Source organism: Medicago sativa, chromosome 6, assembly GCF_051527215.1.
Source record: "Medicago sativa cultivar Bolivia chromosome 6, Bolivia_mono, whole genome shotgun sequence".
Classification (NCBI taxonomy): domain Eukaryota; kingdom Viridiplantae; phylum Streptophyta; class Magnoliopsida; order Fabales; family Fabaceae; genus Medicago; species Medicago sativa.
In genome coordinates this window covers 44713823-44740480 of record NC_140754.1, presented here as the reverse complement: position 1 = coordinate 44740480, position 26658 = coordinate 44713823, and the positions used below count along the sequence as shown (strand labels likewise).

The following is a 26658-nucleotide window of genomic DNA, read 5'->3' as shown; positions in this document are numbered from 1 at the left end:
GTACATACAGAATGAAAAGAAAGAACATTTTCATGTACATTCAGAATAAAAAAAAAAAAAAGAAACATGTGTTTGTTTTTCTATTACTTGCTTAATTATCATATACTAATTCCAATATCCTTGTTTCAAATATGGCTAATTTAAATGACTATACCATTTGAATTGAAAGTCTGAAGGGTCTGATTAGTCTTATGAACATATGATAACTATAATGGTTAATTGTTTGACATTGTTGAGTATGAGTAATTGTCTTGTCTAGAAAGTAGGGACAATTAAGGAGCTATAACAGGTCCCTATACACTCAGGTGTAGATGGGAATGAGGATAGTTATGGTTTGGTTACTTTGAGGACCTATCGAGGGCACTTGTGTTTCGAACGCCTATCAATAGTTGGGGATTGCTTCCCGGCTGAAGGTACTCGTATTACCAGACACGGTGAGCCTGACAAAACTAGAATATCTATAATAAGGTAGTGCGATCGGACTAGAATGATTAGAGTTTAAGCATATCTTGCTCAAAATACTAATAATCATGATATAGTTGCCGAAACGGCCTTATGCTCATTAGAGTGGAACCTCCATGGAGTAGTAAAGTGTGAAAAGATAATAAACTAGAGTCGAGAGAAAAGTCAAGAGTTCATGCATGTGTCATGTTGAATGTCCAACTATTAATTCTAATTTGACCTTTTAAAAGATAGTTTTTTTTTTATATATAAAATGCTTTGTAATTATTGTTGGACAGTGAATGAAAAGAAAAATATTATATCTATGTAATTTATCATATTCTCTTGTTGTATATAGATTATTTTCTTTTTCCTTATGTGATAAATCACGTGGAAAACTTGTGTACGAGTAATTCACCCTTCTTTGTTTGTTTTTGTATTTTTTTTTTTTGTATGTTCGGACGTTTTTTGTAGATGATGCCAGGGAGACATTTAGCTCACTCGGGAATCCGCATAATTGAGTTCCTTGAGGATCCGAGGCATGATGTTTGGGAAATAAATCTGGCCACCCAAACATTGATTTTTACCGGACTTGTTCGCACTACCACAGGATTCGGTGCCCAACCTACTACGACTATTGTTACTCATGAAACCACAGAGATGATTCTACCATTGCAGAGGTTGTACCTAGCTCTCCATGACATGGGTGTTGTCCCACCTGTAGGACCAGACCCACAGGAGCCCATAGTTCCCCCTGTTGCTGATCCTGCTGATGTTGCTGAGCAGGGAGGAGAAAGAGTCCATGCACCTGAGGATGAGGATCCAGAGGAGGACCCAGAGGAGTACCTTGAGGAGGGAGAGTTCATTGGGGGAAACCCTAATGGCCATGTTTAGATGTGACTTCTAGTGTGTAGGAAAGAGTTTAAGAGTGCTAATTAGTTTGTTATGTACTTAATGTCTCTTAAAACTCTATAATTTTGGATGGTAGCTAGTCTTGGTGACATAGTAGAAATGACGTAGTTTGACTAAGGCATTATGACTCTAGCTAGATGGTAATTATGCTTTGTTTATATTAAGTCTCATGAAGACTTATGGATCATTGTAAAATATTCACTATGATGACTTTAGCATTATGAGCCGCAGGCTTAGACCGAATGATACATATATATATATAGATTATGATGTAAATATTTGTTACTTATGTTTTAAATTTATTTTTGTTGTGTAGAACCTACGGAAGAAACATACAGAAGAAAAAAAAAGAATGTTATTATGTTGAGAAAGAAACATACGGAAGAATGTTATTATTTTGTTTTTGTTCTAAAAAGAAATATACGGGAAAAAAAAAGAATGTTGAGAAAGAAAGAAAAAAAAATATAATAGTTGAGACAAGAATAAAATGAATATTATTATTTTGACGCGGCCGGAGTATATTTATTTACATTTTGCGCTTATTATTATATGTGACGCGCCCTATAAAGTGAGACAAAAATAGGGGTGTTACAGATACCATGAGTATTCATAATTATAGATTTGTGGTGAGATTTGAGTTGTTTTTGAAAGTTTTATGAAAAATGGGTAAATTGATGATTTGTGTTGGAATGGTGTTTAATTCCCAAGTTTGATATGATTTTGATTGCCTTTTTAAGTACATAAACGTTTAGATAAACTTTGGGGACGAATTTGGGGTTAAGGGATCAAAAATGGGGTTTTGGGGTTGAAAATAGTGGATTCCCGTAAGGGAAAACAACAAGAACAGGGTTGTTGTTCTGGTGCATCCCGCCATGGCGACATTGGCGTGCCCGGCGAGATTGCCAGAAACAGCACACCCCGTTTTTGTTGTTTCAGGCATTTGAGGGCCGATCCGAGCTTTTTAAAATGCTTCTTTCAATATGTTTAATTACTGTTTTCACTCTTTAATCAACTGGAACATCTTATGGATTGGATTTGACTTGATTTTGTGAATTGAACTAAACTTTTGAAAAATGTCCAAGAACGTCGATTTTTCCGAAACTCGTTTTTCTCAAGGAAAAAGGGTAGGGTTAAGGTTGTATACTGATTATATGATTTCTAAAAATGGTTGTGATTGGTTTCAATGAGGTTTAACTTGTTTTGCTTTGAAAATGGAATTCTTTTGGAAAAGTGATAAAGAGAGACAAACTTTGTGATTTTATGATTTTGTCATAGTTGGCCGGTGAAACGCACATGTATACTCAACTGCACTTATATGTGATCTAAGTGTATACATAGTTGATTCATTAGAGTTTATTTACTTGGTTTTGGTTAATTGTTTCAATTGTTTTGAAGTTGCAAAATGATAGACGAACTTTGTCAAAAATGACCTTTAAGACCCAATATCTTGCCAATCTTTTGTGGATAGTTTGATATGATTATATGAAGATATGTGAATGATTGATAGGTGTTCAATATGATATTTATCATAGTATGATGTATTTTATCCTTTACTTGAATTGTGAGAAATTGTATGAAATATTAAAATTGATGGTGATATTGTTGGTGAATGCATATATGTTAATTGATGGTGATATTGTTGGTGAATACATATATGTTAAATGATGATTAAGTGGATGATGATATGGAGATGACTCTTATTTGAATTATGACTTATCGATTGTGTAGACGTAAATACTTGATAATGTAATTGTTTGTGAACTAATCAATGTAAATGGAGGTGTACTTTTACATTGTTGTTGGTGAATGTATATGTTAGGTGATTTTGCATTATTGAGTCTTTGCTTGTATGTCCATGCATCATAGTCGTATTGAGTCATATGAGAAATGTAAAAGGATGTGTACTTTTATATAGGTGAATTGTAAGAGGAAGTGTACTCTTACATATGATTTTTTTGTTGCATCATGAGGTGACGACCTTTGTTGGTGATAGTACCGCATGCATCTAGAAGAGTCTAGAACATTGCATGCATTTGAATAGTTGATGAGTCGTGTCATAATTGAATATGTGACTTGGTGAATTTGTGCATGGGTGAAATTTGGTGAGTGTTGTGATTATGTGATTTGGTGTATATGTACATTGGTGAATTCTTGTTGATGAATGTGAATATTTGAACTAGGCTCTAATTGCATGTCTTACTTGCTTGTGCTTCTACACATGCTGAATCTTGTAACAGCCCGATTTTCGCTAGATTTATTTTATTATTTATTTATGTGTGTTGTGTGTGCTATTATGTGATTATTTGCATCTGTGTGTATTTTTGGTTGGGAATTGTAGAATTCGGTGTAGAAGGGTATTTTAGTCATTTTGGACTTAGGGGCATTTTGGTCATTTTGAGAGTAGGGGTAATTTTGTAATTTTGGTTGAGGATTATTATTTTGAGTGTTAGTAAGAATGTTGTTTTACCGAGTTACTAGAGAGAATGTAGTAATTATTTTATTAAACGGTAAGTGACCGTTAGTGTTGTAATTTTACCGTTAAGTGAGTAGTAACCTTTGGGGTTAGAATAGAAATGGGTTAGGCCCATTGAGGTTGTGAGATAAGCCCAATTGAATAGAGCACATATATAAACTCTAGTTGTTGGTGAAATTAGGTTTTACAAACATTTCACATTTCATTCATTGAGAAGAGATAGAGGAGAAAAAGGGTTTGAAGAGAGAAGATCTAGATGAGGCTAGAGGGAGCTAGAGATTCAAGCTTTGGGAGCTAAAGTGAAGCCCTAGTTGATAATTGTGAAGAATTAAGGTAAGGGGGTTAGGCTTTAATCATAATCCTTAGTTTAATTTCTACCTTAATTATTTACATAATTGTGGTTAAGTGCTTAATTTGATTTTGGTTGTAGAATTTCGTGCTTAATGTTGTTGACATGATTATGTACATGAATTGAATGATAATTGTGATGTTGTTGTTGAATTTGTATGTCAAAATGGGTAGATATGAATATGATATGTTTTAGCATGAAATTGATGATGAATGAAGTTGTAGTTGTAGAATTGTGAATGAATTCATGTTCAAATGTTGTTGTTGTTGTTATCTTGACATATATTGTTGTTGAATTGATGCAATGGGCATCATTGAATTGGGAAATTATTGATGAGTTTGTTGTTGTTGATGAAATTACATGCTCAATATATGTTTACATGTATACTTTGTTGATTTTGTTCAAATTGGTATAAATTAGTGTTGTTGTGGTTGAGTTGTGATGAATTCATGTTTGAAGGAAGTTGTTGTTGAATTAGATACGTTGATGTCGTTAATTTATACCAGGGGTATTCCATTTTGGGAAGTTGTTGTTTGAATTGGTGAAGTTTGTGCCAAGTTGGTTATGTGAAGGACCAAAATGAACTTTTGAAATATGAAGTTGTTGACTGAGTTTTTGATGTTGTTGGATGAATTGGACTTGGTATAATTTCTGTTTTCATGTTGTGGTTGTGTTAGTCGAGTCGTTTGGGAGAAAACGGGTTTTCTGTGTGAAATGTCGGTGTTTAAGCGTGTTTGCAAATAAGTGATTATGTGAGGTTTAGGAGAAATGATTTTGGAATGGTTGAAACTCGAATTTTTCTGTAGATTATGATAGTGCTAAGTGTCAGGAGCATGTAGGCGAAAACAGCATCGAAATCCGATTAACGGTTTGAATTTTATGCGCGAAATGATGAAAACGGAAAAACGAAGAAAAAGCTGTGCTGTCAATCGAGCACGGCCGTGCCGTGCATGGCACGGGCCGCGCTAACTTTCTGTACCTTTTGGCACGGCCGTGCCCGTGCGTGGCACGGGCCGTGCGTGCTGACAGAACTTCGGTTTCTGCGTTTTTTGTGCTTTTTCACCCATTTCTGCTTTGAATTGGCCTTTGGTGTAAACATGAAAGTTTTAGATAATTTTGTTAGCTTTCCAATGGCTTTGGGTTGACTTGAAAATGATTCATGGATTTTAAGTTATGAGAAAAACACTCTAAGGATGTCTTAGAGAAATTTTACGGAAACTCCGCATAACCACTTTTAAGTCAACCCAAACCTTATGGATTGCTTCCTACTTTCAAACTTGGATTTTATAAGTTCAATTATGGTTTTCAAACTATGATGTGTTGGGTCTAACTTGTTTTGCTTAGAAAGTGGGAAATTTCTTGAAAAGTGTTTCGGTGAGACGAACTTTGTGATTTTCTTGAATTCGTCGTTTTTGGCCAATGAAATGCTTATGTATCCTCTACTGCACCTATAAGTGACTTGTGAGAATACATGGCATAGGCAATTGAGCTTGTGGAATTGGTTTTGGTTCATAACTTCTATTATTTTTAAATGGTGACTTTTGGAGACGAACTTAGTAGAAATGAACCTTGTTGAACTAAAGTCTTATGAATCTTTTGTGAATGGTCACATATGATTAAATAACCGTGTTTGAATGATTGTGGAAGGTTGAGAATGATGTTATCATAAATTGTTGTGTTATTCCATTTTACTTGATTTATGTGATGTAAATGGAAATGGATTGTAAATCGATGTTGATGAATGTTGATGAATCTTATGTGAGATGTGATTGTTGAATGTATGGGCATGATTCTTGATAATGCAATGTTGTTGAAATGTAAAAGGAGGTGTACTTTTACATTGTTTTTGATAGTTGTTATGTTGGAGTTGTGCATTATCTAGTCATTGCTATATGTCCATGCATCATACCATGTTGTTGTTGTTGTTGAAATGTAAAAGGAGGTGTACTTTTACATAGTTGTTGTAAGAGGAGGTGTACTCTTACATGTGAGAGGAGGTGTACTCTTACATAGATGTTCAGTTGGCATCTAATGACTGTTGTTGATTTGGTACCACATGCATATATGTGTCAAGTCTAGGCGCATTGCATATTGAAATGTTATCTCGTTGTTGCATGTGAATGGTGATTGTTGATGATAAGTGTGTTTGATGAATACATACTTGTGACATTTGGAAATTAATGGTTGATGAGTTGTGACATGATTGAATATGTGACTTGACGAATTTGTGTATTGGTGAAATTTGGTGAATCTATTTGATGATAATTGATTGGATGATAATGATGAGGTGTGAATTGTATATGTATATACATAAGATGTGGTGATTTCTTTGATGATGATGATTGATTGCTTGTAACTTGAAATGATGAATTGTACTTGTTGAATTAAGCATGCTAAATGAGTAATGAGGTAAGTGATGTGATCATTGATTGATGTTGATAAATGATGAGCTTTTGTTGATGACTTGATTAGAGGCTGAATATGCATGCTATGCTATGATGATAATGTGATAGCTTGGAATGTAAATGATGGGGGATAATAATGATCATGTGATGCGGGTGTTCTAGGAGGGAGGTTTATGTATATGTGATACGTGTATGATACACTTGTGGAGATGAACTTGGAATGATGATAAAGAATAATATGCATATGTTGTGATTACTTATGAATATATGTATGGATTTTTATTCTTGAATATATTCTTTCATTTCCAATGTTCATGATAAATGTTTTTCGTGGATTATGATTAATGTAATGCTTACCCCCAGTGGTTTCGACCGCCTACCTGTCTGTATGGATGGGTAGACGTTGTGCAGGACTAGACGCTTGGTGAGTTTGCTTGTTGGATGTTTGGATGACGGGAGCTTTCTCCGTTGTCGTGTCAGTGTCGTAGTATCTAGGCTCTGATTAGGATTAGCGTCTGTTTGTCGTTTTGGATTCTGTTGCTATGTTGTTGCTATTGTCCACTTGTCGGACTTGGAGTATTTTCATATGAGGATTTATTTGACCATGGCATGTATATGTTGAAGTTTATGATTTGAATTCCGCTGTGACCGTTGAAATATTATATATATGCATGATATCTTTTGGTTTGTTTTGAGACGTAGCATCTATTTCTAGAATATTTCTGATGTATTCGCGCGTTTTACCGCTTAATAGAAATAGGGTGTTACAAATCTATTTGATGATAATTATTTTGGTAATAGTAATGAGGTGAGAATTGTATATGTGTGTGTGTGTGTCTATATATATATATATATATATATATATATGGCATTTCAAATGAGAGCACTTTTAAAATGAGAGGGTGAGAGGATGAAACTGTGGCCATTGGATTAGTTAGATGACTGTGATTTAATTCTTTCATTAGTAGGCCACGTGACACTAATTTGCTGAGCAAGTAATCAAAACGCGCGCTTCCCTCATAACGTTTATTATTCCATCTTCTTCCCTTCATTCAACGTAAAACCTTTCTCTTTCTACAGAAACCATCACTACTTCTTCCAACCAAATACAACCAAACGTTGCATTTCATGGACAAAGATACATCAATTTGATTTGGACAACTTGCACTTCTATTGAGTTGCGTTTATCATTCTTCATGGACAAAGATACATCAACTTGTTTTCAAATTTCTCAGGTATATTATAATTAGTATGGCTTAAATTCATTTGCCTTGTTATATTGATCATATTCAACTATCGATGCCTTAAATATGTATTTTTTCTATGAAGTTTCATTTGCCTTGTTATATCTCCTCATATTCAACTATTGAGTTACCTTTGTCAAAAAAATAAAAAATATTGAGTTACGTAACTTTTTTTTCTTTTCATGGGATGATATTGGGTTTATATATAGGTGTGTATTAGTTGGTTTTTTTTTCTTTCTATTTTCTTGTTGGTTTTATTGCTGTTCAATGGTGGGTTTGACTATAGGAAGGACTAGTTTTTGTTCTTTTTTCTTGCTGCAGCCTGTGCTGTTGTTTATATCTTGTTGATGGCTTCTTAATAAAATTTGTTTATTGAAGATATTTATTTTGTTAATTTTAGGAATATGAATGTGTGCCTAAGATTGGACAAGTATATGATACGTTACAAGAAGGTAAAATTTTTTACGAAAAATACGCACTCTCTGTCGGATTTAGTGTGCATTCATCATCATCGACTATAGATAAAAACAACATTAAGCGTTGGAATCATTTTGTTTGCTCGAAAGAAGGTTATTTGCCAAATAAGATGGATGATAAGGAGCAAAGTGAATCTATTGTCTAGGCTTAAAGAAGAAGGGCTTTAACAAGAGAAGGATGCAATGCAAATGTTGTTTTCAAATGGGAGGGGGAAGGTAAGTATGAGATAGCTCGATTTCATGAAAGCCATACACATCCACTTGCTTCACCTATGAGGAGACCGTTTCTAAGGTCTGCAAGGAAAGTGAATTCAAGTCACAAAAGCTTATTACTTGCATGTAGTAGAGCAAATATTGGACCTTCAAAAGCTTTCCACTTATTAAAAGAACAACGTGGGGGTTATGAAAATGTTGGATGCACACAGAGAGATCTTCAAAACTATTCCAGAGATTTAAAGTCTTTGAATAAAGATTCTGATGCACATGTTTTGATAGACTACTTTAGAAGGAAGCAATAAGTTAATCCATCCTTTTATTATGTGTATGAGGTAGGTGAAGAAGACCGACTGAAGCATGTTTTTTGGGCAGATGGTATTTGTAGGAAAAATTATTCCTTATTTGGGGATGTGGTTTCATTTGATACTACATATCAATCAAATAAATATCATTTGATTTTTGCACCTTTCACTGGGATCAACCATCATAGACAATCTATTACCTTCGGAGTAGGACTTATAACAAATGAGAAAAGTGATTCATTTGCATGGTTGTTTGAAAAGTTTTTGGAAGCAATGGGTGGACATAAGCCAACTCTTATAATAACCGATCAAGATCCTTCCATGAAAGTAGCTATACAAAATATTTTTGATACTTCTACTCATAGATTGTGCATGTTGCATATCATGAAAAAAATCTCTGAAAAAGTAGGTGTTTCCACGAATGATGATGATGAGTTCAACAGAAGTTTCAAGTCATGTGTTTGGGGTTCAGAGACACCAATTGAGTTTGAAGAGACTTGGGCGTTTTTGATGACAAGGTTTGAGTTAGAAAAGAATAAATGGTTGTTACATATGTTTGAGATTCGAAGCATGTGGATCCCAGAATACTTCAAAGACACCTTTATGGCTGGGATATTGAGAACAACATCAAGATCAGAAAGTGAGAATTCTTTTTATGGTAATTTCTTGAATCCTAATGTTAACTTGGTTGAATTTTGGATGAGGTTTGATTCCGCAATAGAAGCGCAACGACATAAGGAGTTACTGGATGATAATAACTCAATTCATTCTAAACCGAAACTAAAGTTGGAACGTGGTATAGAGAGGCATGCAAGAGATGTGTATACTTGTGAGAACTTTTATATATTTCAACATGAATTATGGATTGCATGTGTGGATTGTGGGATTGAAAATAATAAGGATGAAGATGGGATGGAAATATGTCATATACATGATAATAGTGAGATCAATGGTAAACTTCGAGAAGTGGTGTATAATTTTCCCGATCACAATGCAAATTGCTCATGCAAAATATTTCAGGCTGAAGGAATACCTTGTAGACACATACTTTGTGTTTTAAAGGGAAAAAATTTCAATGAAATACCAAGTAAGCACATTGTGAATAGGTGGACTAAGTTTGCAAACAGAACACCTATTTTTGACATAGCTGACAATGTCTTGGAAGAAGATAGCAAACTCATTTCTCATGTGTGGAACCGCTTATATAGCTGTGTGGAGAAGGCTGGAAAAGATAAGGAAAAATTGCTTCTTCTGTTAAATGGGGCTGTTAACATGGAAAAATAATTGGACGAATTTGAAGGGAGTTCTAAGAGAACCAGGACAGATGATTTGATTCTTGGGTCCAATATTCCTGAGGAAGTAGAAATCCTTCCACCAAATTTTGCAAAGACTAAAGGTAGTGGTAAAAGATTCAAAGGTGGCAAAGAGAAGGCTATTGAACAACAACAAAAAAAAGCAAGACTTTGTAAGGCATGCAGTGAGTATGTGCATGATGAAAGCAACAATTGTCCCCAAAGATCATCTCCATAATTATGGTAAAAAAAACCCTTTCAAAATGTACTTATTTTGACCTTTTTTGTGCTCATGTTTATGGTGCAATTGTTTTGATCTTTTTATGCTCATATTTTTACTTGATGTTTTTAGGATTGGAAGAATGACATTGTAATATCCCACCTGTCAGTATCAGAATATTACATGTCGATTGTGCGAGAGGATTAATGTTACAGAAAGAAAGTTTGACGAAAATATTTATTATGTGATGTTAGCTAAATACGAGTTAAGTATCGGTGTCGTGTCAAATACGCTTAAGACAAGGGCATTTTGGTAATTTCACACGAAAGGGATGTTTAATTGGGTTTGACCTCAAAATATCTCATTTCCCTTATCCTTCTCTCTCTAGTTTTCTTTGGCAAAGATTTTCTCCTCCTTCTCTCTTAATCCATCACCCTCTTCCTCTCTTTCTCTCCACCAATCCTTTCCAAATCTTCTCCCTCCAATGGTAAGGCTTTAACCTATGTTCTGTCAAGACATCATAATAATGTGGAAGCTTGGTTTTGGTTTATGGTTTTGAAGGTTGGTTGAACCAAGAAGTTAGGGTTTGATGATGAAGTGATGAGTTGGAAGAGAAACCTAAAGATTGATGAGCTAGCAAGAATCATGGTGCTTTGGATTGCAAGAAAACAACAAGGTTGTAATGGTATGAGTTAAGTAAGCAAGTTGATCAAGAGCTAGGGTTTTGGCTTGCTTGAGCTTGGGACTTGGAGCTGTCACAAGAATCTTGTTTAGGTGAGTTCTTAGATAGTTTTCCACCCTTGGGATTATGTGATTTACTCTTGTAAGATAACCATGAATTTCTAGGGTTATACATAGAGTTTAGTACCCCTTTTTATGTCATGCTTACAAAGCTTGTAAATACTTGCCATACAAATGTTTTACAGGTTTTCTATGACCACTAGAGTCATAATATACTTAGAGACACTTGGTTTTGAGGTTTTTGGGTCAAAAATACCATTTTTGCAGGTGCTGGACTGTCACAACTCGCCACAGCGAGCAGGTTGCTCGCTAGACCACCAGAACTGGGGGTTTGCTCGCCCTCAACTCGCCACAACGAGCATTCACTCGCCACAGCGAGTAAGTCACTCGCCTAGGCGAGTAAACAGTGTGCAAGTGCACTGTTTGCTCGCTTCAGGCGTTGTTGGCATGTTCCGGTTCAGTTTTTCTTTGAGTAGTCTTTTTATAAAAGTAAACCCCTCGAACCAAGGTCCTATGTGATAGTCTTTTGCAAGTTTCTTATAAGTGAAGCAAGTATTTGGCGTATATAGTAAAGCATGGCAAATGAGAGAATAATACGTTACGAAACGGGAAGCAAGTTAATCTTTTAAGGAAAGGGAAAGAACTAGAGCCTCGATATAGTTATCGAGAACTAGATAGTTAAATATGAATTTATTTATGCTAAGATGTGAATGATTAGATATCTATTCACAAGAAAGTTAAGCAAGCATATAATTTACCTTTAGTAGGATCGCTTAAGGATCCGAGGTAAAAGAGATAACATGTGTAGATTGAATCCTCATGCATGCATAGACCAAGACTTTTAAAGTTAAAAGTGCCATGTCTCTTGTACTCCTTCCGAGGTTGGATACAAGGGGTTCTCATGATGGGAACAGGGTTAGCCGTAAGGAACCCGCATGTCACTTAGTAAGCAAGATGTAGTTGTCGTGTCTTTTGTGATCCACACTAGGTTGGACTCAATGGGTTCTCTAAGGGGAATGGTTTAGCCGTAAGGGATCCGCGCGTCACTGCAGGAGTGCCGTTGGTTATACCTTAGATAGGTTTCCATCGGTTAGAAGGGATTGTGCTCGGGTTTACTCTACCCTGGGGCTCTCCGTAAAATGAACTCAGATAATTGTTTGTTTGTTCAACGCTAACCTAATGAATGAATCTGACTATGCATATTAATTAGACATTTATATGTTATGTCATAGAGCCTTGACGTAGATCGTCAGGAATTAGTATGGTAGCAAGAATGATATGTTGTTAGACACAACGTATTTATGCAATAGAGCAAGTCGAGAAGGTTATGCCGATGACGATCTTAGGTTTCCCCTAATCATCCAGTTTAGAATTGTGGCATGATTGTATTATGTGTAGGCTTCGATGCGTAGAGCATATCTTGGCATAGAGGTCTTAGTTTCCCCTTAACCGCCATGACACGTATAGGTAAGCAAGACCTATAACAAGTTAAGAAGTACCTATGACGGGTCTAGTATGCACGACCGTCTAGGAAAGCATGACCACACACGTATAATCAACCGTCAGGTTGTATTGTAGACACGTGGTGACCGTAGGTTTTCCCCCGAGGTTACCTATAGCCTAGGATTAGGTAGAACTCACCGAGACATTATGTCTCATCCCGGTCCTTATTTGTTTCAGATAAACAGGTTGGTTTAACAAGCTAGTAGCCGAATGGATGTTTCAGCAAGAGTTCGTTCGTACCCGCTGCAGGATGATATGGATATTCAAGGACGCTTTTACTATGCTTTAGAAAAGTGGAGTTGTATTATCATTGTACGAACACATATTGTTGTATAAGATATTCATTCGAAGTTTTATTGTTGTAAATTTTAACGTATCCAGTACTAAACTTAACGCACATGCTAAACTTTCTAGATACGTTTAGTATGGGTGTTACATTTGGTATCAGAGCCGGTCGATTCAGATCGTGCCTTGGGTCATTAAGTTACAACTAAGGTAGTTGGGCCATTGGGTTCTGGGTAAATGTTCTAGTTGTTGTTGTTAGTTGAGCCTGATCAACTCAATTTAGCATTCTACGATTAGAAGGGATGCCTGAGAGCTGAATAGGACCCAGGAGGAACGAAGTATGTGATGAAGATGAGCTGAGAAGTGAGAACTCAGAGCGAGTTATAGTAAGAGTTTGATCGTGCCAGTAGGTGGCCGGTGAACTAAGCAAGTAGAAGTGCGAATCCTCCGGGAATGTAAGGCAATGTTAAGAAGGAACGTTCCGACAGCGTTGGGAAAGATGTTAATGATACTTTGTATAGAAAGGGATTGTATTCTGGAACGTAAGTGCAAGGCTACAAGATAGGGAGAAGTCGACATATGTTGACGGAGTTAGTAGGCTCTCAGGAATAGCGTTATGTGATTGAAGTTGTGGACTTGTATGTTCAGAGTGGACAAGGTTCTAGTGTTCGGGAAGTTGTGTTAAGCGGCACCGTAATGAGGTAAGCTACTCGTAGTGGAAGAAGTTAAGGATTTAAGTGAAAGTTTTATGTTAACAGGATTAAGGCATTAATTTTCAATGTGCCGAGAATCGTATCGAATTAAGTTGATGCTTGCCATGCATAGGTGAGAGAATATTTTACGATGCTAGGAACGAATGATGTGCATTAGATTACTTGAGAAATAAGAATTTTCATGCAAAGAATGTTTTTCGAAAAATTGAGCTGGAGAAACTCGCCAATAACAAACCTGGGGCGCAATTTTCAGTTTTGCTAAAAACTGTCAGCTCGTCTCTATGGTCTGCAAAGACTATTGGGGAGTTGTCTTCATAATCTTTTATGCGACGAAAACCTTTTATGACATCAAGTGACGAATGCATATCACATCCTAAGGTTTCCAAAGGAAAAAGGCATGAGCAACTATTAACGAAATCGATTCGGTTTAAGGTAACTTAGGAAGTTAATGTGACAAGAGATAAGAAGGGGCTTAGAACAAGAGTTTAGAGGTTCCGGTAATTAGAATGGACGTCACGGATGTGAAGACATGAAGTAAGGAGTTAAAGTGGTGAAGAGTTATATGAAATCACAAGGTTCTCGGATTTTGTGGAGTTATGAGTATCCCTCGAATCTATGTTTTGCTTGATTGACTTGCTAAGGCTCGTTATGATGTTGAATCATAAAGTTACCTGAGTTTAGAAAGATATGCGCATATGGGTGATTGAAGTTGACATTTTTGGAGTTAAAATGGAATTCTGCAGGTACCGGTCGGTCACGACTCGTAAAGAGTAACCTAAATTCACAAGGAACAAGGTCTGATAGCACAGTTGTGTTGTCAACTCGTTCCGTGATTTCAGAGTAACGACTGGGGCCTAGGTTCAGTATATTTTTTTTTTATAAATACAAATAATGGAAAAATCATCAACGTCAATGACCCGTGTGCTAATTTATGAAGTTTTCTTTAAAAGAAAAATCAACGAGCAAACATTGGTATGATTAAGCAAAATATGGTATGCGAGAATACAAAGATACAATGTTGGATGCTTAAGGAAAGTAGGTCCGAGTGCAAGATGAGTCTACCATGGGAAGTTGTAAGAACGATTCATGGAAATAGTAAGTATGTAGTAACAAAGATGTGCTCTATGAGTTGAGATTGCTCAAGAATAAGTGTAAGTATGGCATTGATATGTCAAGAGGTAAGTCTACCTTGAGATTTAATCTTACAAGCAAAATGTAGAGCAAGGTTGCAGAGTTGATTGTAACATAGAAAATCTTGAGAAGAGTTCAAGAAGTCATTAATGAAATGATAGAAGAAGGGTGAAGTTCACTCGTCTCAATGGATCAGAGTATTGGTTAAAGCCAACCGGTGGGAATCAGAGTAGCGCAACGGAAGTTAATCGGTAAAGTTGTTGACGGTAACCATGGAACATGGAAATTGGTAGTAAGAGTCTTCGTGAAGAATGTTTGGTGTAGTAATACAGTTTTAGTGAGAAGCATTATGAGACGAACGAGGAGTTCTCGATATGATAAGTAAGTATTGATGCTCATACAGTCAGTGATGATTAAGGTAAAAGTATAAAAGATGTATCTTCACTTAAGTACGACGAGAAAGACTAGAGTTACCACAAATGAAGTAATCGGGTTGCCTATTGGTGGTGTCAAATGCATAGAAGAGCTGTTGGTTAGTCAGGAATAGTATGTGCTATGATAAGGGAATACAATTCATGAGATATGCACGATGAAGTACATACCCTCTTATACCATACTTGTTAAGTGATAACGATATTTGCTAGAATAATGTTAAGCCATGATTTATAACTTTTAAAGTTAAGATAGGTATTAAGGAACTTGGGAACGATGTTTATTTTTTAAAAACATGATATTTTACATAGTTGAAATTGATGAGGTATGTCGTAAGCGAGTAAGCTCACTTAAGACATACAGACTTCAGGACCAACTTGTTATAGGCAAGTTTGGGGCGATTTGGAAAACCTTTTTCGAAATATAGAGACTCGTCCTATGGTTCTGTAGTACCATTACAGACTCAGTTTTAAAATGATATTTTTTTAAGTCATATATCTATTCGTTCCAAGAACCTATGTACCAATGTTTAGATATTTCTTGAAGTAAAATGCTAGAACGAGTATCGTTATTAACTAACAAGAAACGGTACTTGGAAGTATGCAAATACTATGGAGATAAGGTTTTATGAAGAAATGACAATGTCCGTGTGATACCAATAGCATACGGGATGCACAGATTTTTGCTAAGAGTATTCAAGTGCAAATGGACTTAGTAGAAAGTTTTAAGAGCATGTGATCTGGTTAATAGATTGTCAGGTGAATCGGCGTAATTGATTTCGCTTCTCCAAGTCAAGTTATGTGAGTTACCCATGAATTCTGGTGCAAGGAGATTGTGAAGAGATAGAAAGGTTTCTTAAGACTCTGAAAGGAGATAAGAGGTTCGTAGAATCATCAAGATAAGTAACATAGGTATGAGACATAAGTCGCAAGGTGCGGTAAGAAAGATTATGTATGCATGATAAGATGTATGCATAATAAGATGTTTTAGATGCAAGTAAGCACTGCAGGGCAAACCTGGATTCCAGTAGGACCCCAGTTTAAAGGCAAATCCTGAGTGTTTTAGTTAATGAAAGGTTATTATGTGAATGACTAATACTAAGTGGATAAGTTACGAGGCAACCAATCCACATGTAGCAAAGGTAAAGTTTCAATCACAATGTCCTAAGATAGTTCTGTGATTTTTAGAAAGATATTAAGATTGAAGAAACTATATTCGTTTTTATGCCGATAAAGAACGAGGATGAATTACATGTTTTGATGAGGAAAGTATGCTTCGAACTCTTTGGAGTGAGTACGATCACACTTTATTTAACTGAAACCGAAGAAGGCAGGTTTTAGTCCCAGTGATTGGTAGATGATCTCTAAATTTCGAGGACGAAATTTCTTTAAGGGGGGTAGAGTGTAATATCCCACCTGTCAGTATCGGAATATTACCTGTCGATCGTGCCAGAGGATTAATGTTACAGAAAGAAAGTTTGACGGAAATATTTATTATGTGATGTCAGCTAAATACGAGTTAAGTATCGGTGTCGTGTCAAACACGCTTAAGACAAGGGCATTTTGGTAATTTCACACAAAAGGGATATTTAAGTGGGTTTGACCTCAAAATATCTCATTTCCCTTATCCGTCTCTCTCTAGTTTTCTTTGGCATAGATTTTCTCCTCCTTCTCTCTCAATCCATCGCCCTCTTCCTCTCTTTCTCTCTACCAATCCTTTCCAAATCTTCTTCCTCCAATGGTAAGGCTTTAACCTATGTTCTTTCCAGACATCATAATCATGTGGAAGCTTGGTTTTGGTTTAAGGTTTTGAAGGTTGGTTGAACCAAGAAGTTAGGGTTTAATGATGAAGTGATGAGTTGGAAGAGAAACTTAAAGATTGATGAGCTAGCAAGAATCATGGTGCTTTGGATTGCAAGAAAACAACAAGGTTGTAATGGTATGAGTTAAGTAAGCAAGTTGATCAAGAGCTAGGGTTTTGGCTTGCTTGAGCTTGGGACTTGGAGCTGTCACAAGAATCTTGTTTAGGTGAGTTCTTAGATAGTTTTCCACCCTTGGGATTATGTGATTTACTCTTGTAAGATAACCATGAATTTCTAGGGTTTATACATAGAGTTTAGTACCCTTTTTTATGTCATGCTTACAAAGCTTGTAAATACTTGCCATACAAATGTTTTACAGGTTTTCTATGACCACTAGAGTCATAATATACTTAGAGACACTTGGTTTTGAGGTTTTTGGGTCAAAAATACCATTTTTGCAGGTGTTGGACTGTCACAACTCGCCACAGCGAGCAGGTTGCTCGCTAGGCGAGCTAGACCACCAGAACTGGGGGTTCGCTCGCCCTCAACTCGTCACAGCGAGCATTCACTCGCCACAGCGAGTAAGTCACTCGCCTAGGCGAGTAGACAGTGTGCAAGTGCACTGTTTGCTCGCTTCAGGCGTTGTTGGCATGTTCCGGTTCAGTTTTTCTTCGAGTAGTCTTTTTATAAAAGTAAACCCCTTGAACCAAGGTCCTATGTGATAGTCTTTTGCAAGTTTCTTATAAGTGAAGCAAGTATTTGGCGTATATAGTAAAGCATGGCAAATGAGAGAATAATACATTATGAAACGGGTAACAAGTTAATATTTTAAGAAAAGGGAAAGAACTAGAGCCTCGATATAGTTATCAAGAACTAGATAGTTAAATATGAATTTATTTATGCTAAGATGTGAACGATTAGATATCTATTCACAAGAAAGTTAAGCAAGCATATAGTTTACCTTTAGTAGGATCGCTTAAGGATCCGAAGTAAAAGAGATAACATGTGTAGATTGAATCCTCATGCATGCATAGACCAAGACTTTTAAAGTTAAAAGTGCCATGTCTCTTGTACTCCTTCCGAGGTTGGATACAAGGGGTTCTCATGATGGGAACGGGGTTAGCCGTAAGGAACCCGCATGTCACTTAGTAAGCAAGATGTAGTTGTCGTGTCTCTTGTGATCCACACTAGGTTGGACTCAAGGGGTTCTCCAAGGGGAATGGTTTAGCCGTAAGGGAGCCGCGCGTCACTGCAGGAGTGCCATTGGTTAAACCTTAGATAGGTTTCCATCGGTTAGAAGGGATTGTGCTCGGGTTTACTCCACCCCGGGGCTCTCCGTAAAATGAACTCAGATAATTGCTTGTTTGTTCAACACTAACCTAATGAATGAATCTGACTATGCATATTGATTAGACATTTATATGTTATGTCATAGAGCCTTGACGTAGATCATCAGGAATTAGTATGGTAGCAAGAATGATATGTTGTTAGACACAACGTATTTATGCAATAGAGCAAGTAGAGAAGGTTATGCCGATGACGATCTTAGGTTTCCCCTAATCATCCGGTTTAGAATCGTGTCATGATTATATTATGTGTAGGCTTCGATGCGTAGAGCGTATCTTGGCATAGAGGTCTTAGTTTCCCCTTAACCGCCATGACACGTATAGGTAAGCAAGACCTATAACAAGTTAAGAAGTACCTATAACGGGTCTAGTATGCACGATCGTCTAGGAAAGCATGACCACACACGTATAACCAACCGTCAGGTTGTATTGTAGACACGTGGTGACCGTAGGTTTCCCCCGAGGTTACCTGTAGCCTAGGATTAGGTAGAACTCACTGAGACATTATGTCTCATCCCAATCCTTATTCGTTTCAGATAAACAGGTTGGTTTAGCAAGCTAGTAGCCGAATGGATGTTTCAGCAAGAGTTTGTTCGTACTCGATGCAGGATGATATGGATATTCAAGGACGCTTTTACTATGCTTTAGAAAAGTTGAGTTGTATTATCATTGTACGAACGCCTATTGTTGTATAAGATATTCATTCGAAGTTTTATTGTTGTAAATTTTAACATATCCAGTACTAAACTTAACGCACATGCTAAACTTTCTAGATACGTTTAGCGTGGGTCATGATAGGATATGTAACAACACATTTATCTATAATAAGTTAGTTCTTATTAGGATATAAATCAGGACACAATTTCCAACCTGTTCAAAGCAATAAGTTAGTTCTTTGTCATGTAACAACGCATTTCTCTGTATCAAACAAAGTAGTTCCAATGGCTTGAATATAAAAGAAGAGATTGGTCTCAATCACATATAATTGTCATCATGGTTATGAGTTGGATTAGTTTTTTATGAATCAAAGTTGGATGATTATGTTAGTCAATAGTAGGTATATACTACAAGTCAATATCAAACATATATCACAATAAGAATTTTGGACTGCAAAATTTTGGATAGCAATAACTCAAACCAATATCACAATACAACAATGGGAATCTCATCATAAACTTAAAATAGAAATTACGCTTTTTCAAACTATTTTTCTTATACTATCTACAATATGGCTATTCTAGTTGAAATACATTTCTTGTTCACTTTGTTTGCTGCTTTCAAATTTGCAAGAGTATTCAAACTCAAACTTTCCTTTATTGTATCCCATTGGGCTTCTTTTCCCACTTTTCTTCCAGTTTCCTTCTTCTTTTCAGTTGCAGAATTTAAATTTTTTGAATATACAACCAATGCAAAATTTGTATATACAGTATCTACATGTATGCATATTCTAAATGAAATTTCTTTCTTCTTCTTCTTCTTCTTCTTCTTCTTCTTCTTCTTCTTCTTCTTCTTTTCTTGTTGTCTAGGCATAACAGTAACACACAAGTAACTCAAATTTGCCAACCAAAGTGCCTTTCCAATTTTCCTTCCAAAGTGAACCTAATTGATTCACCCAAAAAATAAATTGAACTTGGAAAAGTGACATTCAAACAGAACAAGATGTAAACCAATTGGGGTATCAAATTAAATTGGTAAAAAGTTAATCAAAGGTATTGAGAATTAAAATGGGAAAAATTGAATCAAATTAGGGTATAAATCAGGACACAATTTCCAACCTGTTCATAATAGAATCACCATGAGGATTAACGGAAGGAAGAAATGTGAGAACTGAGAGAAATCATTTTCTGGAACCCTAATTTGTGATGTCGCAGAAAATGCAATGAAGATGAAAAAGAGAGTTTGCAATCGATACAGAAAAGTGGAAAGATCGGTAAGAGTTAAGAAAGAAAAACATTGAGAGTTAAGAAAGAAGAACGTTGAACGTTCACGGTGACACTCTCAACGGTGAAGGCACAGAGATAGAAGAAGAAGCAGAAATGTTCACGGTGAAGGCACATAGACAGTCAAAGGGAGAGAAACATGTTTAATTCTCTGGCAAAGAGTGTCACGTGAGTCACTCAAAGTGAGAATTAAATCACAGCCATCTAACTAATCCAATGGCCACAGTTTCATCCTCTCACCCTCTCATTTTAAAAGTGCTCTCATTTGAAATGCCCTATATATATATATGAAGTGGTGATTCCTTAATAATGATGATTGTTTGCTTATAACTTTAAAATGATGAATTGTACTTGTTGATTTAAGTATGCTAATTGAGGAATAAGGTGAGTAATCCTTTCACTGATTGTTGTTGATAAACGATAAGCTTATGTCGATGACTTGATTAGAGATTGAATATACTTGCTATGCTATGTTAGAATTGTGATAACATGATGTGTATAGAATGGGGGACAATATTCATGTGATGTTAGTATTCTAGAGGGATGGGTATGTATATGTGTCATGCATGAACTCCTTGAATGCTTATGTTTGCTTATGTTGATTATGATTGATGTGAAGCTAACCCCCAGTGGTTTGTGGTGGACCACCTACCTATTTGTATGAATAGGTAGACGGTGTGCAGGTGTGATCTTTTAGCTTGCTTGGTGAGTTGCTTGAGGATAGAGGGAGCTTCCTCTGTTTATATATTTAGAGTCTTGTGTAATGGACCTTCTGGAACAAAACGATTGGGATATCCAAAAAAAAAATATGAAGAAATTGCTAAACCGAATGACCTCCTTCGAGAGAAAGATGCCATACTTGACCGGGTCTCGGGACAAAAGAAGAAGCAGAGGGCTTTCTTTGCCAGCTCATGTTCGTATCCATCCCCCTAAAGAGTCTGAAGTTCCTCTAGTGTCGCTTTTAGTGTCTTATGTTTTCTTTTATAAGTCTATCCATTGACTTTGTTGTTAGAAAGGGAATTATCTTGTAATATTTTAATTTTATAAGTCTATCCCTTGGCTTTGTTGTTAGAAAGGGAATTATCTTGTAATGTTTTATATTTGTAAGTCTATCCCTTGCCTTCGTTGTTAGAAAGGGAATTATCTTGTAATACTTTATTTATTATTAATGTAAGGTTTAGGTTATTATGTTTACAAAATCGTTTTTATAAGTCCTTCGATAAAAAACTAAAAAAATTGCACATTTTTGCATTTAGCATGTCATGCATCATATTGCATTTATAAAGTGTCAAAACCAAGTCTCATGCTTTACTCCTTTTTGCCGCACTAAGCAAAAGTGGCATGACGTATTCAGTACAAACCTACTCACATTCACTGTACTCGAGCTTACATCAAGAAGAGAATGGTATCCGCTGAACAAGAAAACGTTGAGCTTAGGGAGGAGGTTGGTAATCTCAAGGTAGGGTTAGAGAAGCTGACGATTATGATGGAAACTATGATGGCCGAGAAGGCACAAGAGGAGGTCTCTGAGCCAATCCCTACTGTAGTCGTTTCTGTTGCGTCTGGTGGTACTTTGTAGCCAATTCGTACTACTGCTGCATCTGCTGGAACTACGCAGCCTCTCATGGTGGGTTTCTCGTCTGGTGATGTGTACAATGAGAGCTTCCGTCCTCCTGGTCCTCATGGATTTACTTTTAATCCTCAGTATGACATGCCGAAAGGATACCCATGGGGCATGCCACCCGTGACTAACGATGGTTTCCGTCCTGGAGCTAATGAGATACCGTTTCCTCCCGGTCAACAGTCAACACCATTCTTTCAAACTGGTCAACCGATTCCTTAAACTACTGTGACTCAGGCGGGGCCTATTGTTCATACGGCCCAGTAAGAGGAAGGACAGATTTATCACTCTTGTAGTGTAATGGAAGATGACAGGATGGGAAACTTGGAGGATAAATTTGACGCAGTGCAGAAAGAGTTGAAGAATATTCGTGGTAAAGAGGTGTTCAGTCAGAATGTGCATGATCTCTGTTGGTTCCAGATGTGATGATACCACCTAAGTTCAAGGTGCCGGCCTTCAAGAAGTATAGAGGGGATACTTGGCCTCAAATGCACTTAGTCATGTATGTGAGGAAGATGACAACTCACAAGAAAAATGAACCTCTACTTATCCACTGTTTCCAGGACAGTTTGGCTGGTCCTGCACACACGTGGTACATGAATTTGAAGGGTATTACCACTTTTGAGGAACTGGCCAACACTTTTATCCACCAGTACAAGTATAACTCATATCTGGCACCTAACCGGAAAGAGCTACAATCTATGACTCAGGGGGATAAGGAATCTTTCAAAGAATATGCTCAGCGTTTTATCCAGACGTCTGCTCAAATCCGCCCGCCTCTGGATGAAAGGGAAGTGTCCGACTTGTTCTATGAGTCTCTGAGCCCTTTCTACTCTGAAAAGATGCTTGGTTGTTCTTCGCAAAAATTTACCGATATGGTAGACATGCGAGTGCGTATCGAAGATTGGGTCCTGATGGGACATGTGTCTAAGGAAGGTGGTTCATCAGGTGGCTCGTCAGGTGGTTCATCGAATGGTAATAAAAAGTTCGGAAATGGGTACCCAAAGAAGAATACTCAAGAGGTCGGCATGGTGGCCCATGGCGGATCTCAACCTATATACCCAAACTACCCCTATGTTGCTAACACTGTACCACAAATGCTAGCTGCACAAAACCCAAATTATCAACCACAGAGGCCTTAAGGACCTCCACCATATTATCCACCACTGTACCAACAACCTTATCAACCATATAATCCTCAACAGTTCTACCAACACCCATACTATCCTCCACCACCTCAACAACAACTTCGTCCTCAAACACCTCAACAACAGCCTCGCCCTCCAAGAAACCAATTTCCACCTATCCCTATGACCTATGAAGCCTTGCTACCCTCTCTACTTGCTAGAAATCTAGTTCAGGTTAAGCCACCCCCTCGTGTGCAAAATCCCTTACCTCCTTGGTATCGAGCAGACTGCACTTGCGCCTTTCATCAAGGGGCACCGGGGCATGATATCGAACATTGTTACCCTCTTAAGGAGGAGGTCCAGAAATTGATCCAGAGAAAAGAGTTATCTTTCATAGACCCTGACCCCATTGTCCAAAACAATCCCCTGCCACCTCATGGGCCTGCCGTCAATATGATTCAAGATTATCAAGAAGTTGGTCTCGTTCTCCGTGCCCAGGACATCAGAACTCCTTTGGTTTTTATACATGTTAAGATGTGCGAAGCCACTCTGTTTAGTCATGACCATGAGGTTTGCGACGTATGTTCTATGCATCCCCGGGGATGCATGCAAGTTCAGAATGACGTACAAGGGTTGCTGGACAGAAAAGAGCTTATTGTTACAAGGAAAGAGAAAGATAAAAGTGTTTGTGTTGTCACTCCTGTATTCAAGACTCGGGAACGGCTCGTAATAACGCCCAACAGTGCAAAGCCAGCTGGCACTCCTCTAGTGATTTGTCCACCATGACCATTGCCATATACTTCTCAAAGGGTGATGAGTCAATAATTAGTTATTTTTATATAATATTTAGTTTCGTTTTATTTAGATTTAAGTTTATTTTATGTAAGTATTATTTTCTTTTTGAGCTATTTTACTTCAATTGCATATTATTATTTTTCAGGAACGAATGTTTGATAGATTGAGTCTTGGAGCAGAAGAAAAAGGATTAGGAGCTGATTCGGGTGAAAAATACGAAGATTGAAGACAAAAATATGATCCCCAAAGTCAGAAGCTTGGCACGGGCAGTGCCAACAATTGGCACGGCCGTGCCACCTCCCAGGCCATCTTTTGCTGCTTTTGCTTCAAGAACTAGCTGCCTGTTTTGACCGAAAAGCCCGTGGTTTCTTGTGGAACATTCTAATGAATAGTTGCTTAGGTTTTAAGTCGACAATAGGACTATAAATAGAGTAGTTAGATATCCTTAACATTCATCTTTATTCTTGGAATTCAGTAAGTGACAATTGTCTTTCTCAATAAAGTTCTTCTTTTATTTCTTTACTTTCTTGTTATTTTATTTATGTCCTTCTTCTCCTTCTCTATGTCTACGATGAACATGAGTGAGTAGACTTCTCTTGTCTTGGGATTGTTGGATAAGTCTAATGACATAATCCTAATCAAACCAAGCTTTAACCTTAATTTTATGTAACCCTAGTTTCTAATCTAAATTCACAGTTTTAACATGAATTAACCATTATCAAACTGTGGAAACAAAAGTGGAGGTTTGATAATTGTTAATCCATCATCTCAAATATCAATTCATAAGGGGAACGCGGAGCTTTGATATTGGAACAAGTGAATTTAGACAAGAATTACAAAGGCAGTGAAATAGTCTTTGCAATTCTTGAGACATTGGTAGTTTCAATCCTTAAAAGCTTCGTCTAGTAATCAAATCAGCGAAATCGGTTTGGTTGCTAGAAGTAAACTCTCACTGGACTTGGTCGGAAAGGTGAGGGGCTAAAGGGAAACCGATCTTTAGAAATTAGGTCTAACATAAAGTTATGAGTTAAGGTTTTGGTTTGTGAAGGACTTGTTTTTACGATGAACCAATAATCCCAAGGCTCCTTTTATTATCATACTTTCTTTCAACCAACTGAAACCCTCAACTTTGCAACTTAATTCTCTTCTAATCATCCACTAAAGTTAATTGAATTGAACAGCTCCCTGTCGGAACGATACTCTCTTTATTATTACTTCGATAAACCGTGCACTTGCAGTTTATCCCATCAAGTTTTTAGCGCCGTTGCCGGAGAGTTAACTAATTTGATTAACTTTTTCTTAGTGATTAAAATCTTTCTTTTTCTTTTCTTTCTTTCTTTCTTTCACCATTAAATTTTTGAAAAGCACAAAAATAATAACGACATGGAAAGAATAGATTAGCTCTTCGAAGATAATGACATTGATTTTTAATACATTTGAAAGTTAACATTTTTAGTTTATCAGTTTATATGTATATTAAAATTATTAGTGGTTGAGCCTCAGTTGTGAAAATCTATTTTGATCTCAGTATAATTTAATTAAGTGACGTATATATTTGTACTCATTTAAAAGGTACTGTGGTATATTTGAATTTTTTTTAAAGTATAATTTCTCATATATGAGGAGTTCAAGAAATATAAAAATAATAGAAGCAGAAATGAACTTAATGTATAAGCAGTACAAATGTAAAATATTGTGGTAACAACTTTGACTTATTAACCAAAGTTACATAGATTAACTGGAAATACATAACCTTGTAAACACTAAGGACATATGAATAACATTTTCTAATAATATAAAAAGATTCATATGTCTAAGACATAATAATGTAAGCATAAAATTGATGACATATAAATAACATTTGTTACAATGCATAAATAAATAAAATACATAACAAAGCTGATGAAATTAACATTAATTTGATAGAAGTTTGAAGACGTGACACTTGTCTAGTAAATCATCAATTTGAAATTTAAAGCGGATGAGATCTCCTTGTTTGCAATTGTTCCCGAAGCAGAAAAGTTTCCAACCAATTTTTGTTTCGGTTGTGATTCTATAATTTCAATTGCTATACTCAAAATCAAACTGAACATTGTCTCCATTGTCACCACAAACATATATCCAGGAATGAGTGATATAGGTTTTGATAAAATTTGCGAGTTCAAGTGGTAAAATCTGAAATAAAAGTAACGGATAAGAATATAATATTAATTAGATATTTTTGTAATATATAAGGAATGTACTTAACTAATGACTCTGCCTTCAGTGGATCTTGTAGGAGTTGAATATCAAAGTGTATAGTCTTATTTGGATCGGTAGACCGGCTGCGGAACAGTGGAATTTGAGTTGATGTGTCTATTGGATTGAAAGAGTCCATATCATATATATCTTTTCCGTAGTAAGATAATACTATTTCTGCATTTTCTGGAATGTTGTAGCAATCTCATAGCTCATTCCATCCTTTTGTTAAAAGTGGATTGAAATAATTTTTGTTGAAGTTTAACAAATGGAAACGGCCATCCAACCTATTTCATACACTCCACTTATTTCCTAGTTGATAATAAAAACTTGCAACAAACTTGGGGTCGATTTTGGCATGTCGCTGCTTAATTAATATCAGAAATATTAATGTTATATTAAAAAAGTATGTAGAAATAATTTGCTATAAGATCATTAATTAATTAACCTGGAATGAAAACTTGATGAGTTTAACATTGATAATTGGCTGAGTTTGAAGAAATGAGATGATTGCTGCCATAGAGTCTTGTTGAATTGTGATTGAAAGAAATGTGACATTGACCTAAAGAGAGTAGTTGTTTATATAATGAAGTTTTTTATTAGTAAATGGTGAAAGCATTCAATGTCTGGTGGATACTGATAAAATATAGAAAAA

At 36.4% G+C, this 26658-nt stretch overlaps 2 pseudogenes; both read left to right on the top strand.

Moving 5' to 3' along the window:
• Positions 1-7776: 7776 nt before the first annotated feature.
• LOC146915422 (protein FAR1-RELATED SEQUENCE 5-like) lies at positions 7777-10348 on the top strand (annotated as a pseudogene).
• Positions 10349-21624: 11276 nt separating this feature from the next.
• LOC146915421 (uncharacterized) lies at positions 21625-23991 on the top strand (annotated as a pseudogene).
• The last annotated feature ends 2667 nt before the right edge of the window (positions 23992-26658 follow it).